This window comes from Schistocerca serialis, chromosome 4 (genome assembly GCF_023864345.2).
Source record: "Schistocerca serialis cubense isolate TAMUIC-IGC-003099 chromosome 4, iqSchSeri2.2, whole genome shotgun sequence".
NCBI classification, from domain to species: Eukaryota; Metazoa; Arthropoda; class Insecta; order Orthoptera; family Acrididae; genus Schistocerca; species Schistocerca serialis.
Window position 1 is genome coordinate 463,762,077 of NC_064641.1, and position 22,701 is coordinate 463,784,777.

Sequence of the window (22,701 nt, forward strand, 5' to 3'; positions counted from 1 at the left end):
AGAAATTGAGAGGGTAGAGAGAAAAAGTCTGGGATTACGATACACACAAGACGGATACACATTGCAAACCATCGAGACAACAGAAAAAGTGTCAAATATCGAAACTGACATCAAAAAGAGACGAATGAAGTTCTATGGACATCTAGATAGATTACCTGGAAACAGACTAACTAAACGTTTATTGGACTATGTGACATCCCTTAAAGCATCAGTACCTTGGGTAACTGAAGTTAAGGAGGATTTGACAAAAGTAAAAATTGAAGTAACAAACACATCAGACAGGGATACATTCAGAAGTGGAAATTAATTCCAGATATGGAACCAAACCATACCGACCAAAGAGGATCGATGAAAGAAGAAGGCCTTCGCAGAGAAAATGAAGAAATATTGGGAAAATAAGAGGAACCCTAAGAGAGATTGAAAATCACCTGCTTATGGTTCTCCAATGGGGACATTCGTTAATAATAATAATAATAATAATAATAATAATACATTGTTAACTACGAACACTCTAAGCCGGCCGCGGTGGCCGAGCGGTTCTAGGCGCTTCAGTCCGGAACCGCGCGACTGCTACGGTCGCAGGTTCGAATTCTGCCTCGGGCATGGATGTGTGTGATGTCCTTAAGTTAGTTAGGTTTAAGTAGTTCTAAGTTCTAGGGGACTGATGACCTCAGATGTTAAGTCCCACAGTGCTCAGAGCCATTTGAACCATTTGAATAAACACTCTAAGCACTGCTAGTTTACGTCGTGATAAGACAAAGCTTTCGAAATCAGATATCGGTCTGCAAAGCTCACGAAGAAGCAGTTATATCCTCAAGTCACAATTTAGTAATAGTTAAGATCAGAAGTAAGATTAAGAGAATCGTCAGAAAGAATCGGCATAGAATAAACTGAGATACTTAGGTCCTGAAAAATGATGACATTCGATGTCCTCTAAGACGGTAGATACTGCGAGAAAGACTACCATAATAAGTTGTTCAGTTGAGGAGGAGGAGGAGATCAAACTTCTTGTCGAGACCGAGGTCATTACAGACGGAGCAGAAGCTCGCATTATGGACGGACGGGAAAGGAAATCAGCGATGCCCTTTTCAAAGAAACCATGCCGACATTTGTCTTACGCGAATTACGGAAATTTGGATGACCGGACACGGGTTTGAACTGTCGCTCTCCCGAATGCGAGTCCAGTATGCTAACTACTAGCCAACCTCACTCGGTGTTCAATTGACGAGGAATGGACATGTCTAAAAAGGTTTATCATAGAACAAGAGCGCCCATATAATCGTTTTTAGGGGGTGGGCAAGACCTGGGGGTATGGAGTATTTTTAATGATTTCGAAGATGAATGGCAACTTAAATTACCCATAAAAAAAGTTCCAGTTCCGACCCTGTTGCAAACTTGCGTAATACAGACTTCTAAATTATTTTCTTGAAAGAAAACCATTTGGATGCACTATAGTTTTTCCTGACGTTAAGAGCCAGGGTAAGGGGGGGGGGGGTAGCACGACCCCCTTGTCCCCGGTTGTGGGCGCACTTTTCATAAAAGCTATACATATACAAGTACATACACTTATAAGGTAGGTAACTACGAAGAGATTATGGGCTATAGAAGAAATGCTTCAAATTATCGATGAAAAAGGAAATACAAAAATTTTAGGATAACGTTCAGTTCGACAATAGAAGGAGCAAGGAAGCTAAAGCGAAATGATTGTTGCGAAAATGTGAAGGAATTAAACGGAATAGCTCGTCAGAAAGACAGATTCAGCATATAGGAAAGTCAAAATAGCTTTCGGAGAATTTAATATCAAAGGCGTGTAGAAACAATTCGAATGTTAAATGTAGAACCGAGAGCGAACAGATCGAAGGAGAGGAACCTTCTGATAACGGAACAGATGAAACACGTGTCGGTTAGTAAGACACACAGGATCAGTGGTAGAGTTTTGAAAGGTTTTAATCAAACAAGGCAGAACGAATAGATAACTCTTCTTATAGCAGAGTGGCTCTGTGTGTATACGAATATTTAGTCCTTAAAGCATGAAATGTCTCTGACAAATATGAGTTCAGATCGTAATACGAAATATTTAACCGCTACGAACAACACAGCCTGGTATAAGTCGTTATTAATTATAAGCGTCACCAAACAATAAATTTTGCAGCACAGACGCGCTTTGAAAGCAAGCCAACCGCTAAATATGCCTAAGATTCGATTTTATCGATAATCAGCCTCTTTATGACAGAGATTAACTGACGATTGTGCGGGAGCACTGGTTTAACTGAATACAACGAAACATGAAAGATTTTCCCTCCAAAATCTGTAGAAACACTGAAAGGATGGTTCAAATGGTTCAAATGGCTCTGAGCACTATGGGACTTAACTTCTGTGGTCATCAGTCCCCTAGAACTTAGAACTACTTAAACCTAACTAACCTAAAGACATCACACACATCCATGCCCGAGGCAGGATTCGAACCTGCGACCGTAGCGGTCACGCGGTTCCAGACTGAAGCGCCTAGAACCGCTCAGCCACACCGGCCGGCTCTGAAAGGATGTTTTGACAAAAAATGGAAAGTGATAGTGACGGATAATAAACCGAAGAATACTGTAGTACTAACTGAAGAGTATCACAATCAGATGACGCAATGCAGATAAAGTATATCGCGTCGACAGCAACGAATGGAAAGGCAAAAATGCATTCACTCACTCCAGCGTATCAACACGCATATGCCGCATTCAAATACACAGACTTAAATGATAGCACATAGCTTTAGCAATTTCTTCAAACACATAATGATTGGTCAGTCATGACTGTGCATGTTACAACCAAATTACTTAAGTAAGCTACTCAGTGCAAAGTAGCGTAAAGTAATACCCAAACAAAGTGCTTGTTGTACAAGGACAGTGCTGGTAAGTATTTATAAACTGCAAACTTTTTTATTATAAATTGTTCAGTGGCTGTTGTGATAGTGCATACCTACATAGACGCTCTGGGATAATACATGTCTATCTTTGAGTCCACTAGATGTTTATGGACTAGCAATGAATAGTTGACAATGGTTTGAATGGATGAAACGATTGTTACTGTTTAGAATATATCAATTTAGAATTATTGAAACAGAAGTTAGTAATTCAGCGTGTGCAATGCAGAGTGGGGCATTGTGAGTGGACGATACCACAGCGTAAGAATTGCTCCACGGAGCAAGAAGTCAATAAATAGCAACGCGAAGAGGGGCTTTGGGGATATGATATTCACCTGCCAAATGGGGTGAAGGAATGTTGAAACTTTCCTTTCATCTCAAGTGCCAAGTCCCAACCGCAGTTGTGACCAGAATCCACGGCTTCCTGTAGATATACGGCACGCGAGACGAATTATACGGAAACGTTTACCCGCGTACCTGGGATGGTTCTTTGCACTGACACGCTGTCCCACCAATCTAAACAAGAGTCGCTAGTCTCTCTTTGATCCACGAGACGGTGAAATTTTCACAACTCTGAGGTCAACATGACTTATTTTGTCGCGGAGCCTTCGGCCGGCGTTTAACGGTTTTTCTGATGTTTAGCCAGCATGGGTGGCTGGCGTTGTCTAGGGTTTACCCTCAATTGCTGGTGCGGACTGGATTCCAACCAGCCGTCAGAGATTGAACAATCGTTTTCAAAACTATCTGAACGACATAAATTCCGTTCCGCCTGACTTGCGAGCGTGTCATTTGTCGTAACGTCCTTGCAAGTCCCCTAATCTCTTTTCGACACACGTGTTTGACTATACAAAATGATTCCCATAGAAGACCACTACACTCAGATTAAAACTGCTTTGTGATTGACTTTTGAGCGAGTCGAGCGGTAGCGGCCAGCTACAACCAACCGTAGTTATCTCTCGAACGCAACATGTTCGCTGTGTTGGCAATTTTGTAGGTACGTGCAGCAGCGCCTTTGTGGAGCTTGGCTGCATGTCGACGACACTGTTCCCCGCGGCTACGATCTGTCAGTCACAGAATAATTTTAATTAGAATACAGAAAATATTGCTCTGTTTGGCAGTCCGTTCATATGTAAATTAATACTACGATATTGCAAATATCAGAAAACACGTTATAAAAGATATGAGACAGTCTTGTAAACTCAAATTTGGGACAAGCCACATTTCAGAAACGTTACCGCTTTCATAAGTATCGAGGACAACTCGTATCTGTAACTCTGTTACATAAATCATTCGGTAATCCTTAATGAAATCCATATCTTATTTGTGAGTGAAAGATTCTACAATAATAGCTGGACTCCCCAAGTTCTATAATATTCGTAAATCGAAATATTACTGCTCTATAAAAGATCTTCAAACCGCCTGCTAAGTGTCGTTTACTTGGCATGAAGTTTTGCATAAACTTTTAGAAAACCACGATTAACATAATCAATAACTATGGAAATATCAACATCACAATCGTGTCACTAGTATCACCATTGTACTCATAGTGTTACGTGGACCTATGTGCAGTTCGAAGTTCACCTATCGCAACTTGATATCTAGCACAAAATGACATTAAGTATCTAATATATTCATAGACATGTTCGAACTGCAAATGACTTGAAGAATTGTTGTAAGTATAAGTTCGACCTTTGCACATAATTGCCAAAGTTAACTAAGCAAAGCTTCCGTACCTGCCCGAGACTTGGAAACGGCACCAATTGGCATTGCTGAATAAACATAAAGAGTCTTGAAATATTTAACTTATAGCCAGTATGTGATATGTTTATGAGGGCTGCACTTGTTTAAACTGTTCGCGCATACAACAGACGTCAAGTGTAACGCTTAATGTGGATATACCGAGTGTAACAGTTATATAATTCCCGAGAGATGATAACTGTAACCCTCATATATTACCGTGTGGGTTCCTGAATGTAACACCCTCCACCAAAAAGAGATGCCAGGTGGCACAAGCAACATGTATTTCTGAATATAATATCCGTGCCCACATTTCTGGAAACAACTGGAGGCAGCTTGCTCACCTCTTATCTTGTACAGATAATTCGGAACTGTCTCGCCAATTGGTTTCTTCCCCACTGCATTCTCTAACATTCATGCATTAAAGAGTGCATAACGAATTGGCCAATGGGAAAAATCTCAGTGCCACTAGAAAATGAAATTACAAAATAGGGATGTCACGTAATTATCTAAGTCAGTCTGAATGTTTATTAGAGTGTCGTGTAAAAATTGAAATACACTGGTGAAGTATGTTTTGAGATTTTTGGTAACTACATTAAACAATGAATTGCCTTTGTTATATACCATTATAGACGAACTGTACATATTATAAATATGTATCCTGTGGCACTCCACACATTTATCAGAGTATCTTTTAAAAATCCCAAGTCAACTTGTCAAGAAATTTACGAGATTTTTGCTAACAATGTTTCCCCTTTATTTAGTACATATAATTTTATAAATCACACATATTAAAAATATGCAGCCTGTGTCCATCTGAATGTCTATTAGAGTATCGAAAATCTAAAGCAAATTGGTCAATAACTTTTCGAGATTTTTCCTAGAAATTTTTTCCTATTATACACACATTTATATATTGCATACATTAAGATAAGTAGCCTATGTCTATTCGGAGTCTCATTACAATATTGTGTAAAAATATGAAGTAATTAGTCGAAGTATTTTTAGACATTTTTGCTAATAATGTTCCCCTATATATATTATGCCGTTGGATATATTTACATACCATATATATTAAAAAATATGTAACATACGTCTGTCTAAACTTTCATTAGAGTATCGTTAAAACTTTGAAATAAACCTGTCAAGTACTGTTAGAGATTTTGGCTGACACTTTTTTAACCGGTTTGATATACAGGATGAGTCAGTTGTAATTTATTTTATTTATTATTCAAACATTGTCATTGTTTCCAATGTACCACAGTAGTGTAGAGGAAGCTGAGATGAATATTTTGATGCAGGACAGTTGTGGTCTATCAAATCGACAAACTACGTCAAACTGATCTACAAAAACTACTTAAGCTACAATGCATGCAGGTCGGATGAGATTTTCCATGGTTTTAATTCAAACTAGAGAAAAAGTGTATAGGACCTTTTTGTAGAATATTTAAAGTAGTACAGTTTTTTACAGCAAAACGTTTTTGCTGGAGGGTGCAGTTTTCGAGTTATTCAAGGAAAACATAAAAAAGTGATATTTACAACAGGGCATACGTCCTTAAAAAGATTTTTTGTTCAGAATCAGTAATACTATTACCCCTCAAAGCATGTACCTTTCCTCCTGACTCAACCTGCTCACTTATATATTTATATACATATACATTTAAAAATGTACCCTACATCCGTCCAAATGTTTATTTGTTTATGTATTATTCCCGAAAGAATAGTACAAACACAGAGATATACATATCTTGTGACTTCATTGGTACTGCAGCTGCAGATTGGCTGTCCGAGTTTGTGAAACCATTTCACTTTTCATCACGAAGTTTTCAGGGAAAGTGTTCATCGCTTTGCTTCGAAATGCTGTGCTGTGGCGTGTGCATGCTTGGATTGTCGATGCTGAGACAACTTGGCTCATCATTTACGGCCCAGGGCAGTGCTTCCCCGTCGTATGTATATGTGTGTGCAGCCTATGTCTGTGTGAATGTTTATTAACAATGGTGTAAAAAGTTGTAAATCTGTCAAGAACTTTTCTAGATTTTTGGTAACATTGTTAAACATCGAATATCATTGTATAATAGGTAGATGTAGGCAGAGAGATGCCGTAAATGCTACATATATCCTAAGAAAAATGTTTTTTACGATGTTCTGGTTATGTTAGAAATTAGAAGATTAAAAAAATAAGTAAAGCTCCAACCCCACTGAGGCCTTATCTACAGTGTTACATGATATTTCCTCATTATTTTCCTTTCAGTACTTCACAACAGCTTTAAATTCTAAGGTTCTAATCCCTGCTGTCGAAATACAATGACATATACATATAACTATTCATATGAAGGGTCTGGCTGTCCTAATGTAGTGTTACACTCGATTAAGATTTCTTTATGTTCTTCAGATGCATAAAAATATTAAATTTCCTTGTCAGCACTCAGGACATGGCCGTATTACGTCCGTTTATGCGTTTTCCGAGACCACTTGTGGAGTTATCTGCTGATCCATAGGTCGCTTGTGTCGTTCAGGTGTTGCTGGCATCCTTTCTCCAATCCTCTCGAAGATTTTCATATATGCAACAAACATTAAATAATACAAGTATTAGACACGTACTTCGCGATGTCACAATATTCCTGGAAAAACAATTTTACAAGTGTATTAACTGAATAACTTGGATGATAATCTAAACACAATAACTCTAGTGTTAATCATACAACATTCAATTTCATCCTACAGGCAACTAGATGCTTAATCTGTTGTAAAGAAACATTAAATGACCTCTTACGACTCGCAGCACACCAGACAGGTATAAGTCATACGCATACCGCTCCGTCAAACACCACTGGGACGACCTTGTCACTACAGTTGGTAGCTGGCTGTTCGTCACCCCGCACAACATCAGCCGCATCTCCAGGACTGCTACTATGCATTCAGCTGACATAACAGTCCATACACCATGCATCCGTTCTACAAAATCTCTCTTATTTTAAACGCATATCTGAGTTCAATGCCATACCGTATTTGCAATGCTAAATGAACTTAGTGTCACATTATATTACTATTTACACATTTAATAATCTAACAAATGCTGACTACTATAACCTACGACTCCTTATGTTACTACAGCGGTCCCAGAAGCCATCGTTCGAAAGGGCTGTTCTTGTGTACCTCAAACCAGTAAGCATAGTCTTCCATAATAACACATTTCAGAAAATATTTTCTGACACTTTATCGATAATGTTAACAATGCTTTGTTCTCATCATAGCCTGTTCTCTGACCCATCTAATCATTAGTTACATCCTTTGTACTTTTCTCCGACGAAATAAAGTTATACTTGATGTTGCAAATTTTTAAGCCACTTTTCTCGTTTACGACGTCGCAAACAGTATTATCTCTCTCACAAATCGGTTTATTTACATATTTCTTGCCTGTCTTCTCTTTACTTCCCATTATCTCGTTATCACTCCAATCTATACAACTGTTAGTTTCATCTCTATTTTTTTTAGCGTTACAGTTGCTGTGATTATCTTTTATAACACACTTTTCCACATATTTCACCTCTGTTTCTCCTTTAAACATGTTCATTCCAGTATTTCCATTTACGACATTTACATATCACTTAACTTCATAATTCTGAATCTCACTATTCCCCAATTTATAGTAATATTCCTGAACTTAATTTCATTTCCAATAAACTTCTCCGCAATATCCTTTCTTTCAGGAGTGCTAGTTCCGCATGGTTCGCAGGAGAGCTTCTGTAAAGTTTGGAAGGTAGGAGACGAGGTACTGGCAGAAGTAAAGCTGTGAGTACCGGTCGTGAGTCGTGCTTCGGTAGCTCAGTTGGTAGAGCACTTGCCCGCGAAAGGCAAAGGTCCCGAGTTCGAGTCTCGGCCGGGCACACAGTTTTAATCTGCCAGGAAGTTTCATATCAGCGCACACTCCGCTGCAGAGTGAAAATCTCATTCTGGAAACATCCCCCAGGCTGTGGCTAAGCCATGTCTCCGCAATATCCTTTCTTTCAGGAGTGCTAGTTCTGCATGGTTCGCAGGAGAGCTTCTGTAAAGTTTGGAAGGTAGGAGACGAGGTACTGGCAGAAGTAAAGCTGTGAGTACCGGTCGTGAGTCGTGCTTCGGTAGCTCAGTTGGTAGAGCACTTGCCCGCGAAAGGCAAAGGTCCCGAGTTCGAGTCTCGGTCGGGCACACAGTTTTAATCTGCCAGGAAGTTTCATATCAGCGCACACTCCGCTGCAGAGTGAAAATCTCATTCTGGAAACATCCCCCAGGCTGTGGCTAAGCCATGTCTCCGCAATATCCTTTCTTTCAGGAGTGCTAGTTCTGCATGGTTCGCAGGAGAGCTTCTGTAAAGTTTGGAAGGTAGGAGACGAGGTACTGGCAGAAGTAAAGCTGTGAGTACCGGTCGTGAGTCGTGCTTCGGTAGCTCAGTTGGTAGAGCACTTGCCCGCGAAAGGCAAAGGTCCCGAGTTCGAGTCTCGGTCGGGCACACAGTTTTAATCTGCCAGGAAGTTTCAACTTCTCTAATGTTTCCTTTTCATTATTTAATTCGTCATTTACAGTATCCTAGAAGTTAAAAAATGTTTCCAGTCAATCACTTCAGAGTTCATTTCGCCCAATTCAACTAGCTGGACAGTTCACTCATCAATTTTTTTTGACACATCTGTCGCACGACACAAAGATTCGTCTTTCCATCTCCGCCGGTCCCCATGACGAACATGATACATACAAACAAACACATCATACTTTTGTAGTATTTCATACGAGCGTTGAAACGCATGAATAATTATATTGATATTTTCAAAACGTATCACTATGTACCTTGCCATGTATCGGATAGCAGAAAAGAGCTCGTGTTGTACAGTATTTATAAATACTGTATCATTATACTGGCAAGGGAAGGAGAGGTCCACGTATTCGCGTGCTGGGGTGTAGACTTAAAGAAGTTGCGAATTATTAAGTATTTGGAGACTGGTTACTGCATAATTTCTAAGCTAATTTCATCCTGTTTTGTAATCGATTCTTTACTGTCAAAACTGACGTGGAGTGTGAGATCATGAGATCAATTTTTGGGGATGGTGTCGGATCACATACCCGACTACAGAAACTTGGTTTTATAAATGCTACAATTCATTATCAGCAACACATGTTGCTTGGTGATTTCATAGATAATTCCTTCTTCATGTTCATGTTATACTTAATGTGCTTAAAAGGTGGCTGTACTGTCTTGTTGATGTGAGGTCAGACAAAGTAGTGGCTGAGGTGAAAGTGATTATGATAATTAAGAGGTAAAAATGATTTTGATGATTAAATTTACGTATCAAGCGCCATGGTTGGGAGCAGATGGTGAAATTCAGAAAAGTCTTTTCCATGCTAGTTAGTTTTTGTCGGTTGAGTAAGGTAAGTTGCTGATTGCTGGTCGCTAGAGTATTACGTGTGATAGCGCTGTCTCACTGAATTATTATTATTGGCTCTAAGCACTATGGGACTTAACATCTGAGGTCATCAGTCCCTTAGACTTAGAACTACTTAAATCTAACTAACCCAAGGACATCACACACATCCAAACCCGAGGCAGGATTCGAACCTGCGACCGTAGCAGCAGCGCAGTTCTGGACTGAAGCGCCTAGAACCGTTCGGCCACAGCTACCGGCAATTATTATTATTATTTTAGACACAAGAGTTGTTCGAGCTCTACTGAATCCTGTTCACAACAACAATATTTTTGGACGTGGTGTTGGGCCTTATAGAAGATTAATTATTGCGTTCACTATGAATCAATGAATACCTGTTTGACGTAACTTTTCCTTTGCACTATCGATCCCTACAATAGAGAAACCAACACTTATTACTACTGGTACTTGGTGCTTTTTAAAGAAGTTGCTTGCTTATGTACTTGCGGCATTCTTGAGGTATGCAGGCCCTTATTTATTTGCGCTTATTTATACAAAGGTTGTGCCGTTTGACTGCTTTAGAAATTTGCAATTGCGTCAGATAGCGTTAGAAACCTATGCATATGCATTACATACGTCATACTGCATATCACTAGAATATCAGGGCTTGTTCATCACTTTAGTGAGAGTGGTGAAGATTTTGCAAACACATACACAACTTTAAAATGGAAGAGATATGACGCTATGGAGAGATAATTGAATACAAGATACTGAATTGCTGAAGTCACAGAGAGTTGTCCGATCGACAGAAGACTGTTCACAACAGCAATATTTTTGGACATGGTGTTGCGCCTATAGAAGAAAATTCATGAAATCGCTCCTGTTAGTTCGCTCATCAAACACACACATCGAAGAATACAGTGCGGAGAATGCTATTGGAGCACAGTTGGTCGATAAGCATCTTTTGTATGTATTCACTGGATGTAATGGAAGAACAGTGTAAAGAAATGGTTAAAATAATTACGCTACCTGAAGAGCAAACTTTTTCTGCTGACTTGATAGTGTTGCATAGCTACTCAATTGTGAAGCAGAAGTGTGGGATATTAATGAAGTGGTCAAAGCGAAGTGGAGCAAAACAAAATGCACGTCAGAAAGAAGCCAGTTTTTCACATTCAACATCACTTTTGCGTTCAAGCAGATCAGTATCAAGCGCCACCCTAATTACGCTTTCAAACTATGGTATTGGTATGACAATGTCAAGCTTTCTGTAATATGTGCTTGTATAGCACAGAGAGAAGTCTACCAATAAAACGAAGATCGTGTAGATTCAGTTGTGGTTTTTTTCCCTACTAGTCTTCTCATGTAAATATTATATCACCTAAGGAAGTACACATCAAGAGGTTTGCAATATTTTGCTATCTTCGGTGCGTTTTGGTCCTGTTACATCCTGTCCTGTTTGCTTCTTCACTTTATCAAATTTCCTCTCTTAGGCCTTGAATAGGTGATCATTCAAATGTCTGCGTAAGACGCGCAGTTTTTTATGCTTATTTTGCATTTTTGGGATGAGCGGTTAATATTCTAACAATGTTTCCGTGCGGTTCTGAACCTTCAAGGTAAGCCACTTCCCTTGTTAGCTGTGACTACTTTCACTCCATGCAGCTCTCTCTCGCCTCAAATCGTCGAATCTTTTATTGAGCACTTTTTAAACTTCTGTCTATCTGCCGAAGAAACGAAGCTCTCACCTTTGTCACGCGAACTACAATGCAGAGTATCTTTCGGATAGGAGCTAAGTTTTTACAGGTAGTCTAGCCCCCAGTGAACTGTAGTCTCAGCCGGCCACTGTGGCCGAGCGGTTCTAGGCGCTCCAGCCCGGAACCGCGCCGCTGCTACGGTCGCAGGTTCGAATCCTGCCTCGGGCATGGATGTGTGTGATGTCCTTAGGTTAGTTAGGTTTAAGTAGTTCTAAGTTCAAATGGTTCAAATGGCTCTGAGCACTATGGGACTTAACATCTGTGGTCATCAGTCCCCTCGAACTTAGAACTACTTAAACCTAATTAACCTAAGGACATCACACACATCCATGCCCGAGGCTGGATTCGAACCTGTGACCGTAGCGGTCACGCGGTTCCAGACTGAAGCGCCTAGAACCGCAGGCCACAACGTAAGTAGTTCAAAGTCTGAGGGACTGATGACCTCAGATGTTAAGTCCCATAGTTCTTAGAGCCATTTGAACCATTTGAACTGTAGTCTCGCACTTAGGACGCTGTTCACTGCAAAGATTCACAAGATTGTTCCCTCTTTTACCTCACTAAACAAGTGTGACAGGATATTCTGTAATGTTTCCAGCACTTTGATTATCGATAGTGCAATCAAAGAACATAAGTTCTAAATTTTGCTACGTTATGAGCAGAAAGCATCAGTGAGCGAGTTACTTTTAATTATAAACTTCATTTCTGTCACTGCTCACATTAATTGTTTAACGGCTATATTGCTTTCGACTGACTAGTCACTATCAGTAGCCTATAATATGTCTTGGCCCAGAGCTGCGTCGAAGCATGCAACGAGTCAACATTTCATCAGGTTCCTACTAGAGGAGTACACTAGTACGAGAAGAAGTCGTACCATCTACATCTACATCTATGTCTGTACTTACCAAGTTTGCTTACGGTGTGTGTCGGAGGGTACTTTGTGTACCGCTGCCAATTCCCCTTTCCTGTTCCACTCGTAACTGCTATGCGGAATAAGCGGTTGTTGGTAACCTTCCGTATGGGCACGAATGTCGCTACTCTTGCTTTCATGGTCTTTTTGTGAATTATACGTACGAGCAGCTATGTAGGCTTTTTGAATTTTGGCAGTAAACTACTTCTGAAGTGCAACACCTTTCGTGTTACGTGTGCTACTTAGTTGTGTGAGGATCTCCGTGACAGTTTCGTGCCCACTAAGCGAACCTACTGTGTTGGCTCCCTATGGTAACAATAGTAATAATAATAATAAAGACTAAATGTCGAGCGCTAAAGTACATTTGAGTTATTATATTCTATGTCGGGTGAATCTTTTACACATAATCAAGAACGATCTGTCACACTACCACACTTTAAAACACAGTTTATATATAATTCATGTCACACAGTCTCACACGGAACCTACATCCGCTTTCTTTTATATACTGTATAAGATACTGTCATCCCCCTTCCCTTCTGTGTGAAAGGATGAAAGAGCAAATGTATCTCTAGTTGCATGCTTGATGGTAGCAGACAAGTCTGTCTGCTAGAAAACAGTAGGACCAACGTCGGAACAGGTAGCTACGCTTTCTAAAAGCAAAGAGGTTTCTATTGTTAGTATGGTCCTGTCCGTCCCTTGTCATGTTAGTATGGGAAGCTGCCTCTCTGGTCACTTCCGTTTGTATCTGTTAGGACGCTCGGTAGGGACCCACGGCAGTCTGTCCGCGGCGAGCGTCTGAAGTGGTAAGATCTCCGGTTAAGCTCGTCTCTGCTAAGTCCGTAGGACAATGGATTTTTTAAGTTCAGCCCAACTGAAAATTTAATCACCTTTATTTCAGGTTTAGATCTAAAATATCTAATGTCATCTTAAATTGCAACGCAGTGTAATTCGAGTGTGATGTTCAGAATATCTTCCAGTAGTTGCTTTGTCACTACTTTATGAGTAAAGTGGAACCACGTGTGGAAGATCCGTAACTCTAGCTAAGATCATCAATCTTAAATGCGAATGTGCGTGAGATTATAACGTCTCGTCTTGACAATATTTTTCAATATAGCAACTTTTCTTTATGTTCAACGCGCGTGGGTTGTACTTTGTGAGACCAGTACCACGTGCTTATACAATTGTTTGACCCATCAGGTTAGTAGTAAGACGATAGTAACCGGTTCGAGGTTTTTCTTTTGTAATTTGTGTTTCGATGTAATTTATTTTAATTATCAAAATTATTGTGGAGTTACACTCTTTGTGTAAACCAAGTTGACCACGTGAAGTATGTAGTGTAATCATCAAAGTAGCCCTCAGCTATTCTTTTCGGGAAGATTTCACAGAGAGTTAGTATGAATTTAGTATACCAGTGTGTGGTATTTTCACTTGGGTGAAAATTTAATCGGTTGGTTGTGGTTAATTTCCTCTTGCATATGTTTCAACGTTCTTCGTGTGTTATTTTATGAATGCAGTCCCCCAATCTTGGCTCCATATTTGATGTGTTCTGTAAGATTACAAACTCACATTTTCACAGTCCTAAATAAGGCACCAGTTTAGTTATGAATAAAGTGTAATATGCTGAAATTTTAATGGAACAATTATCAATGTTAAAAATAAATGTCCAAATATAAACTGATTTACTTCTTATATATATATATATATATATATATATATATATATATATATATATATATATATATATATATATATATCACCGGTTATCGTAAGATGACTACTAAAACATTATAATTAATGTTAGTTTGGTTGGGAATTTAGTAAGCTAGACTGGATACCTGGTGAAACAGTTGCTCAGTAATGTAAGGTTAACTTCCCCAGATAGCTCACAGCTTTTAACCCGCTTTTATTGTCTTGAATATCAGCACCGCTTTCAGAATAAATTAATGCATCAACATTACACCAGTGTAACTCAGAATAAATGTGGCCCTAGAATTCGCATCTGACTGCGTTTAATAATGTTTCACTGTTGTAGGCGTGGACAACCACCAAAAAGTTTATAATGACAGCACAAGAAACAAATAACTGTTTCACTTAAACCGCAGTCCAACGTATACAGTCGTGACACTCATTTCTGTAAAAATTTTTACCCTCTGACATTTGGAACGACACTAGCGCAACACTATCTAGAAAGGCAGGCGTAAAATTAATGTTTGTTTTCTTATTTTCCTATTTAACTAACGAAACAGTTCTTATATTTTTGCTTTCCAATCTTTTGTAAATCACCTAGAGACATGAATTACAGTGAAAGAAATGGAAGAAACAGCTGAATCTTACTCATTCAAAGAACGTAAGCTAAACTTATTCTCGAAGAAATACTTTCCAATAAGCGTCTAATAGCGGCTTACTCCGCTGAAAGAAAAAGAATACATCACATATTTCATGCGTGAGAGCACATACGTCTGCTGTTGTCCATTCTTTTATGACAGGTATTTTCCTTGACTCGTAACAATTTTGTATTGATTCTAATGATTCGCACATTCTTACACTTCACTCGACATTACAATTCAAGAATATTCTTGTAAACATAATTATTTTTGCTTCAGAAGTGAATGTGTTGAAGATTCTTTACTACTGTGGGTCAGGTGTTGCAACAGTTGTTGAATTTATGTATTCTGTTTTGGGAAACAGTTTTATTGCTAGTGACGTTTGCGTGGTTTTCCCTTTAGTTTATTGGCTTATTTGGTGCGTTAAATCATGTAGGCATTGCATTCAACACAAGTTTCCTACGTTCCACATTCACTGATTCGACAGATCGTCTAGTGAAGAAAACTTTACGTTGTTGGGTAGATATAAGACGTCTTTCTGCAAAAGGTCAGCTCTACCGCTGTTTACTAGTCATTTTTTGTTCGTAAAAGAAAACGACGTTCTTCATTAAATGCCTGTAGGTTACAAGAGAATCGTAAATAAACTGTCCTGTAAAGTATCGTTCCGTACCTCCCATGGTCCACAGGAAGACCAATGCGGTGTCATTTATTAGTCAGTGTCGATTTGTTGATAGATGAGTCGTAAACACTACTGAACCTTTCATATAACCCTACACAAAAAAATTGCATGGGGTTAGGTGCAGGCCAAAACATGAACTGCTGATCATCACCCACACCACATCGATACATCGGTTTCCCAATGTCCTTTCTAAGAATTCACAAACATCATGACGAAGATGGGGTGGAGCACCATCCGGTTGGTAGATGAAATCCATACTGTCGATCCAGAGCCAATTCTCCAATATGCCCAGATAGACTTGTTCTGCAACGGTCTTTCCACAGAAGAAAAAGGGACCGTGGACTATAAAACTATGAGACTGCACATTATTCCTGTTTATTGTGAAATTCACAAAAAAATGTTTCATCACTGAAGATGAGTGTCTCATAAAACCCATCCTCTTCCATAATCTGTTGCAACTGCGGCGAAAATTCAAAGCGTCTGACTTTGTAGCTGTGAGTCAGGGTTTGTAGAAGAGCAAGCGGCAAGGCTTCAGCTGAAGTCGTTTCCTTACGATCGTCCAAATGGTCGGTTGTGGTATATTCAGCTCTCTGCTTGCTCTGTTCTTCATCCTCTGTGGACGGCGTGCGAAACTGTCCCGCATGCGGTCAAACGTTTCTTTACTCACTGCTGGCCGACCCGTTGATTTCTCCTTGTATAGTCATCCTGAAGCTTTAAGCTGCGAATACCGTCACCGAATGGAGTTGACGGCTGGTGGATATTTGCTGAACTTCGATCTGAAGTGTCGTTACACTGTTACGGCAGACTAACGTGGATGCAGTCAAGCCATACTGGCACAGAAACGGAAGAGAGAGAAGGCCTAAATACTGAATTTGGTGCTCAGAAATTTTTTCATCGCAGAAGATCGTAATGCGGTCCCTCTTTTCAATCATAGTTAGAACGTCGAAATAGGAGATATTCAGATGGCGGAACAAAGAGGCAACTATTGCTTACTGATGGAAAGGCATAAGGACCAGATGAGATACGTGTAAGATTCTACAAAGAACTTACTCCCATTCTAGTAACAGTTTATCGAAGCTCGCTGGAGCGGCGAAAGGTAACTAGCGACTAGACAAAAGCGTAGGTCATTCCCGTTTTCAAGGACGGTCGAAGGACTGTTGCATATAATGATAGACCTATATCGTTGACGTCAGTTTGTTGTAGATTTATGGAACATGTTTCATGGTCAAGAAATATGACGTGTTTGAAGAACGAAAATCTCCTCTATAAAAATCGAAATGGTCCCACAAACAGAGATCTTGTGAAACTCAGCTCACTCTGTTCCTTCGTGAGGTCCATAGCGCTGTACACAACGGTGCTCAGGTTGATGCCGCGTTTCTTGACTTCAGGAAGGCATTTGACACAGTCTAGCATCGCCGATTAGTGAAAAAAGGTACAGGCTTACCGAGTATGGAACCAGATTTGCGACTGGATTTAAGACTTCTTTGCAGACAGAGCTCAACACGCCGCTCTTAACGGAACGTAATCGACAGATGTAAAGGTTAATTTCCGTAGTACCACAAGGAAACGTGATAGAACCGTTATTGTTTGTAATGTACGTAAATGATCTTGTAGAAAGCGTCGGAAGCTCTTCAAGACTGTTCGCAGGTGATTCGATTGTCTATAAGAAAGTAGCAATGCCAGAAGAGAGAATCGATCTGCAGAATGACCAACAGAAGACTCTTGAATGTTGCAGCCTCTGGTGGTGGACCTGAACGTAAATAAATGTAACATATTGCGCACGTATAAGAAAGGAAATTCGCCAGTGTATAACTACGCTATTGATAATAAATCTGTTGAAACAGTATGCACGGTAGAACATCTAGGGTAGCTATCTAGAGCGACCTTAAATGGAATGTTCACATAAAACATATAGTACGAAAAGCAGATGACAGACTAAGAGTCATAGGAAGAATCTTAATGATATTTAACTCATTCCCAGAAGAAGTATCGTACAAAGCTCTTGTACGACCGATTCTTGAATCTGGGATGGTTACCACGTAGGAGTGTTAGAAGAGATAGAGAACATCCAATGAAGGACGGCACATTTCTTCACGACATCGTTTAGTCGGCTCGAGAGCGTAACCGAGATGCTTAACAAATTCCAGTGGCAGGCGCTACAAGAGAGGCATTGTGCATCACGGAGAAATATGCTGTCGAAATTTCGAGAGAGTGATGGCGGAGAGAGTCGGACAAAACATTACTCCCACCCATATACACCTCGTGAAATAATCACGACGAAGAAACCCCATAAGTTAAAGCTAATACAGAGACCTACCGACAGTCAATCTCCCCACTTGACATTCGCAAGTATGATCAGTTAGCTGGTACGAGAAGTACAGGCGCCACGCAGCGTCAGGTAGCTGCGTTGTATCATGCAGATTAGGACTGTTTATATTTTTAAAAGTGTCAGGAATTCGATACATCGATATTTAAAAAAATGTCGCTTTATGCTCTCGGTAAATCGAAAACGCAGACGAATTATCGATATAATTAGAGAAAGGTATCGGCGTACCTGCCTTTAAAAATATCTGCTGCACATTGTAAACATACTGACGGTTTTAGAGCTGTTTATTTCATTATTGATTTACCAGCTTGCCTATCCCCCTTACAACGAGAACTGAAAGGAAAACAACGCAAGTTCACCTTCGGCGATAGTTACTTTGATAACAGTGGTAACTGCATGTAAGTGGAACCGATGGCTCCGTCGTTCGGTTTCGTCACATGTCGGATACGTGCGGAACACTTTATGGTGACTTCCCTGATATTATTTCTGCCAACACCAGCGACATAGCAAAAAAATGGTTCAAACGGCTTTAAGCGCTATGGGACTTAACACCTGAGGTCATCAGTCCCCTGGACTTAGAACTAAGTAAACGTAACTAACCTAAGGACATCACACACATCCATGTCGGAGGCAAGATTCGAACCTGCGACCGTAGCAGCCGCGTGGTTCCGGACTGAAGCGCATAGAGCCGCTCGGTCACAGCGGCCGGCGCGACATGACAGTTGTAGAGTCAAAACTGCGTGATGAAGCTAAAAGTTGCAGTTCCCGTTGGTAGCGCCAAGCACCGATTACTTCAGCATTTTGCCCACAGCAAAGACCATTCATGTCATTTAGATTTTTGTTCATCGTTTTCAGCAACTATTTTTGAAAATTGCCGATGTGAAGAAATAATACACCAGCTGCGTTATAAATCGTTCTTTTAATGCAACTAGTGTGCTATTTCTTTATATCGAAAATCTTGTTATTCCTTCACGCCGCCACCAACCAGTGGAATCGGACTTCTTTTGCACCACATATATTTGATTTACTCGGTCAAAGAGGAAGATTGGACGTGACGAAAGCTCAAAAAGTAGCGAGAGTCCTTCACACAGTGAAAGTAAAATTATGCTCTACTACAATTTCAAAGGAACAGATTCAAATATTTACCGAAAATTGTGGAAGTAAAATGTAAAATAAAAATACCGGCACTCGATGTTGTCATTTTGACGTCAATATATAGGTAGAAGAAATATCAACGACATATATCGTATATGTTTGCTAAAATATCAGTAGGACAATATATCGATATTTTATCAACGGCCATACTATAGATATAATAGTGCTGTAACATGGCGCTAGAGCGGCCAAACCAAATGGCGCACCTCAGAGAAAATGGGTAGCACCATTTTGTTTTTGTTCCTTTGTCGGAGCACTGTGGTACTGTGACACTGGGATTCCAATGTGCACCAGGGCTGCAGTTTGTACCTGCAAACAAAATACAAAAATTAAATGCGTTACTTAATCTTATAGAGGTGATAATTAAATCTATCGCTAGCAGTAGAAGTCTCACATAAATGTTGGCCCCGGGCGTGCTATGACGTAGCCAACGGCAAGAGAATACTCGTGGTCTACTGACAACGACTAGTCAGTCGAAAATGGCCTAGGTATTAAAAATTTATATGGATATTGACTGAAATAGGGTAACGATTAAACAATTTATGTTAGCATGTATTAAAATAATACTACTGTGTGGAGTCGGCAATTGAAATAAATCCAATGGCGACAATTGAAAATTTGTGCCGGACTGGGACTCAAACCGGATGGGGCTTATAGCGAGCGGTCGCCTTAACCACATCGGCTATCCCAGCACGTTTCCCATCCACCCTAAATCCCATACGTCGCACACTACATACGTAGTGTCCCCTGTCTGTTATTCTCATTGCTCGCAGCATCACCTCATTTCCTCAAGAGGTGCGTACTGAAGGTATCATTATTTGCTGTCAAGGCGCATGTTTTTTTTTGTATGTGAGGTGTCTGTCTTTACGAACATGTCCGGAAGATCAGTCGACCTACGTCCATTCGTTTTTCTATAGGTCTAAATTGAATTGAAAGTCGCTGTAATAAGAGAAAACTGTCTATAAATCTTTCTGAGGTTTACAGTGGTTTTTATGAGAGACAATTGTAGTCGCTAACCAAGCGTCACCACCACTTATGTGGTTGTTGCAGATGTTCACCTGGTGTCCTCCCAAAGAATGGAGCAAAACAGCCTCCACGGCAGACACGTGCGTGGGCGTGGCGTGCACGCCTCTGCTGCGAAAGCGGTGGTGCGGCCGGCTCAGGACGCAGGTCTGTTACGGGCGCCAACTTCTTGCAATCTGCAGGGTTGCTGTCCTCCGATTCTCTGCCCGCAGCAAGAAGGCTATCTTCCACTCTGCACAAGAGGCTACTAGGCTTCCACGTGGGGAATTATTTCAGATTCATGGTGAAAGAGAACGTCAACAACGTGTTCCAAAACTGTTACTATTGTTATTGTTGTTTCGTTGTTGTTGTTTCGTTGCTTTTGCTGTCGTCGCCTTCAGTCCGAACACTGGTTTGATGCAGCTCTTCAAGTTTCTCTATTCTCTGCAAGCCTCTTCATCTCTGAAAACTACTCCAATCTATCTCCGCGTAAACGCATTTACCGTATTCATCTATTGTTCTTCTTCCACTCCTTCTACAATTATTACCCCCCACCCTTTTGACCACACTTCCTCCAATACAAAACTGACGATTATATCATGTGTCAGAACGTGTCCTATTAAGCGATCCCTTCGTTTAATCTAGTTGTGATATAATATTTTTTCTCTCCAATTTTATTTTGTATCTCCTCATTAGTTAAGTGACCTACCTATCCGATCTTCAACATTTTTTTCTATTGCACCTCATTTCAAAAGCTTCTATTTTCTTCTTCTCTGAATGGCATATCGTCCACGTTTCACTTCTGTATAAAACTGCACTCCAGAAAAATGCCTTCAGAAAAGATCCCCCAACAATGAAATTTATGTCCCACGTTAACAAACTCCACTTTTTCAGAATCCCTTTCCTTACTGTGACAAGTCTACATTTCCAATCCAAGCAAAACTCATCTACAACCGTTATTGTCTCATTTCCTAATCTGATTCCCTCAGTGTCATCTGATTTAATTCGACTGCATCCCATAATTTTTTGCTTTTGTTGATGTTCATCTTATATCCTTCTTTCAGGTCGCTGTCCATTCCGTTTGGCTACTCTTCCACGACTTTTACTGTATCTGACAGAACTGTTAAGTCTTCGGCAAACATCAGAGAATTTATCTCTTCTCCCTGAACTTTAATTCGTTCTCCAGATTTTCCTGTGGCTTACGTTCTGCAGATTTTCCTGCTTTCTACACAGCTTACTTAGTGTACAGATGTAACAACCCTGTCTTACTCCCTTCCTATCTACTGGTTCCCTTTCGTGCCCTACAGTCTGGTTTTTGTACTAGTTGTAAGTAACATTTCTCTCCCTATATTTTACTCCTGCTACCTTAAGAATTTCAAACCGTGTATTCCAGTCGACAGTGTCAAAATCTTCCTTTGAGTCTATGTACACTCCAAACATATGTTTGTCCTTCTTCCACCTGTCTTCTAAGCTAAATCGTAGGGTCAGTATTGCTTCGTGTGTTACTACAATTCTCCGAAAAGCAAACTCATCGGACTCTAACAGTCTTTGCATTCTTTTGTACAGAATTCGTGTCAGTATTTTGCAGCTGCATCTTACTAAATTGGTAGTTGGGTAATTTCACGTTTGTGAGCACCTGCTTTGTTTGGAATTGGAATTATTAGATTCTTCTTGAAATCTGAGGGTGTTCTGCCTGTCTCATACATCGTACTCACCAGGTGGGATAGCTTTGTCACGGTTTACTCTCCCAAGGCTATCAGTAGTTCTGATGGAATGTCATCTACTCCAGGGTGGGAGTTTTGAATTAGTTCTTCCTGTGTCTGTCAAACTCTACTCGCAGTATCATATCTCCCATCTCACCTTCATCTGCTTTCTCTTCCCTTTCTATAATACTACCTACAAGTTCATTTCTTCTCATTGCGTAGGATTGGTTTTCCATCTCCGCTCTTGATATTCGTACAGCTGCTTCTATTTGCTCCACAGGTATCCCCAATTATTCTGTAGGGGTAATTGCATTAACCCTTGTTGTAAATACATCTGTTTCCTTGTATTTGGCGTCTAGACATTCCTCATTAGCCATTTGGCCTTTCTGTCAAGCTCACTTTTTTTAGACACCTATATCCCTTTTCGCTTTTATGGTTTGCTTCATTTGTATATTTTCTCCTTTCATCAGTTAAATTTAGCATCTCGTTTGTTCAAGGGTTTCTATTAGTCCTAGTATTTTTTTCTGATCCTGACTTACGAAAATGGAAACATACTCTAGTGTTTATATGCCAGTAGAATATCCTTATTAACATTTTATCCTGATGTAAGCACATGTTGAGTACAGGAAAAAGCCATTCCTACGGAGGACGAGTGGTGTTAAGTGAATGATGACTACTGGGTATGTGTAACGTTACTGGAACTTATCAAGTGGAATTGCAGTACAGAATTTTCAGACGACGTGCACATATAACCTATTGGCATATTTCGGACGTTGAGAAAGATCGATTTATTTACAAGGACCTGAGGCG

The 22,701-nt window shown here is 40.1% G+C and overlaps 1 non-coding gene across 1 annotated transcript; it reads left to right on the forward strand.

Annotated features, from left to right (window-relative positions):
* The first annotated feature begins 8,461 nt into the window (after nt 1–8,461).
* On the forward strand, nt 8,462–8,536 carry Trnas-cga (transfer RNA serine (anticodon CGA)). Its single transcript has one exon. It is a non-coding gene; the product is annotated as a tRNA-Ser (tRNA).
* Nucleotides 8,537–22,701: the final 14,165 nt, after the last annotated feature.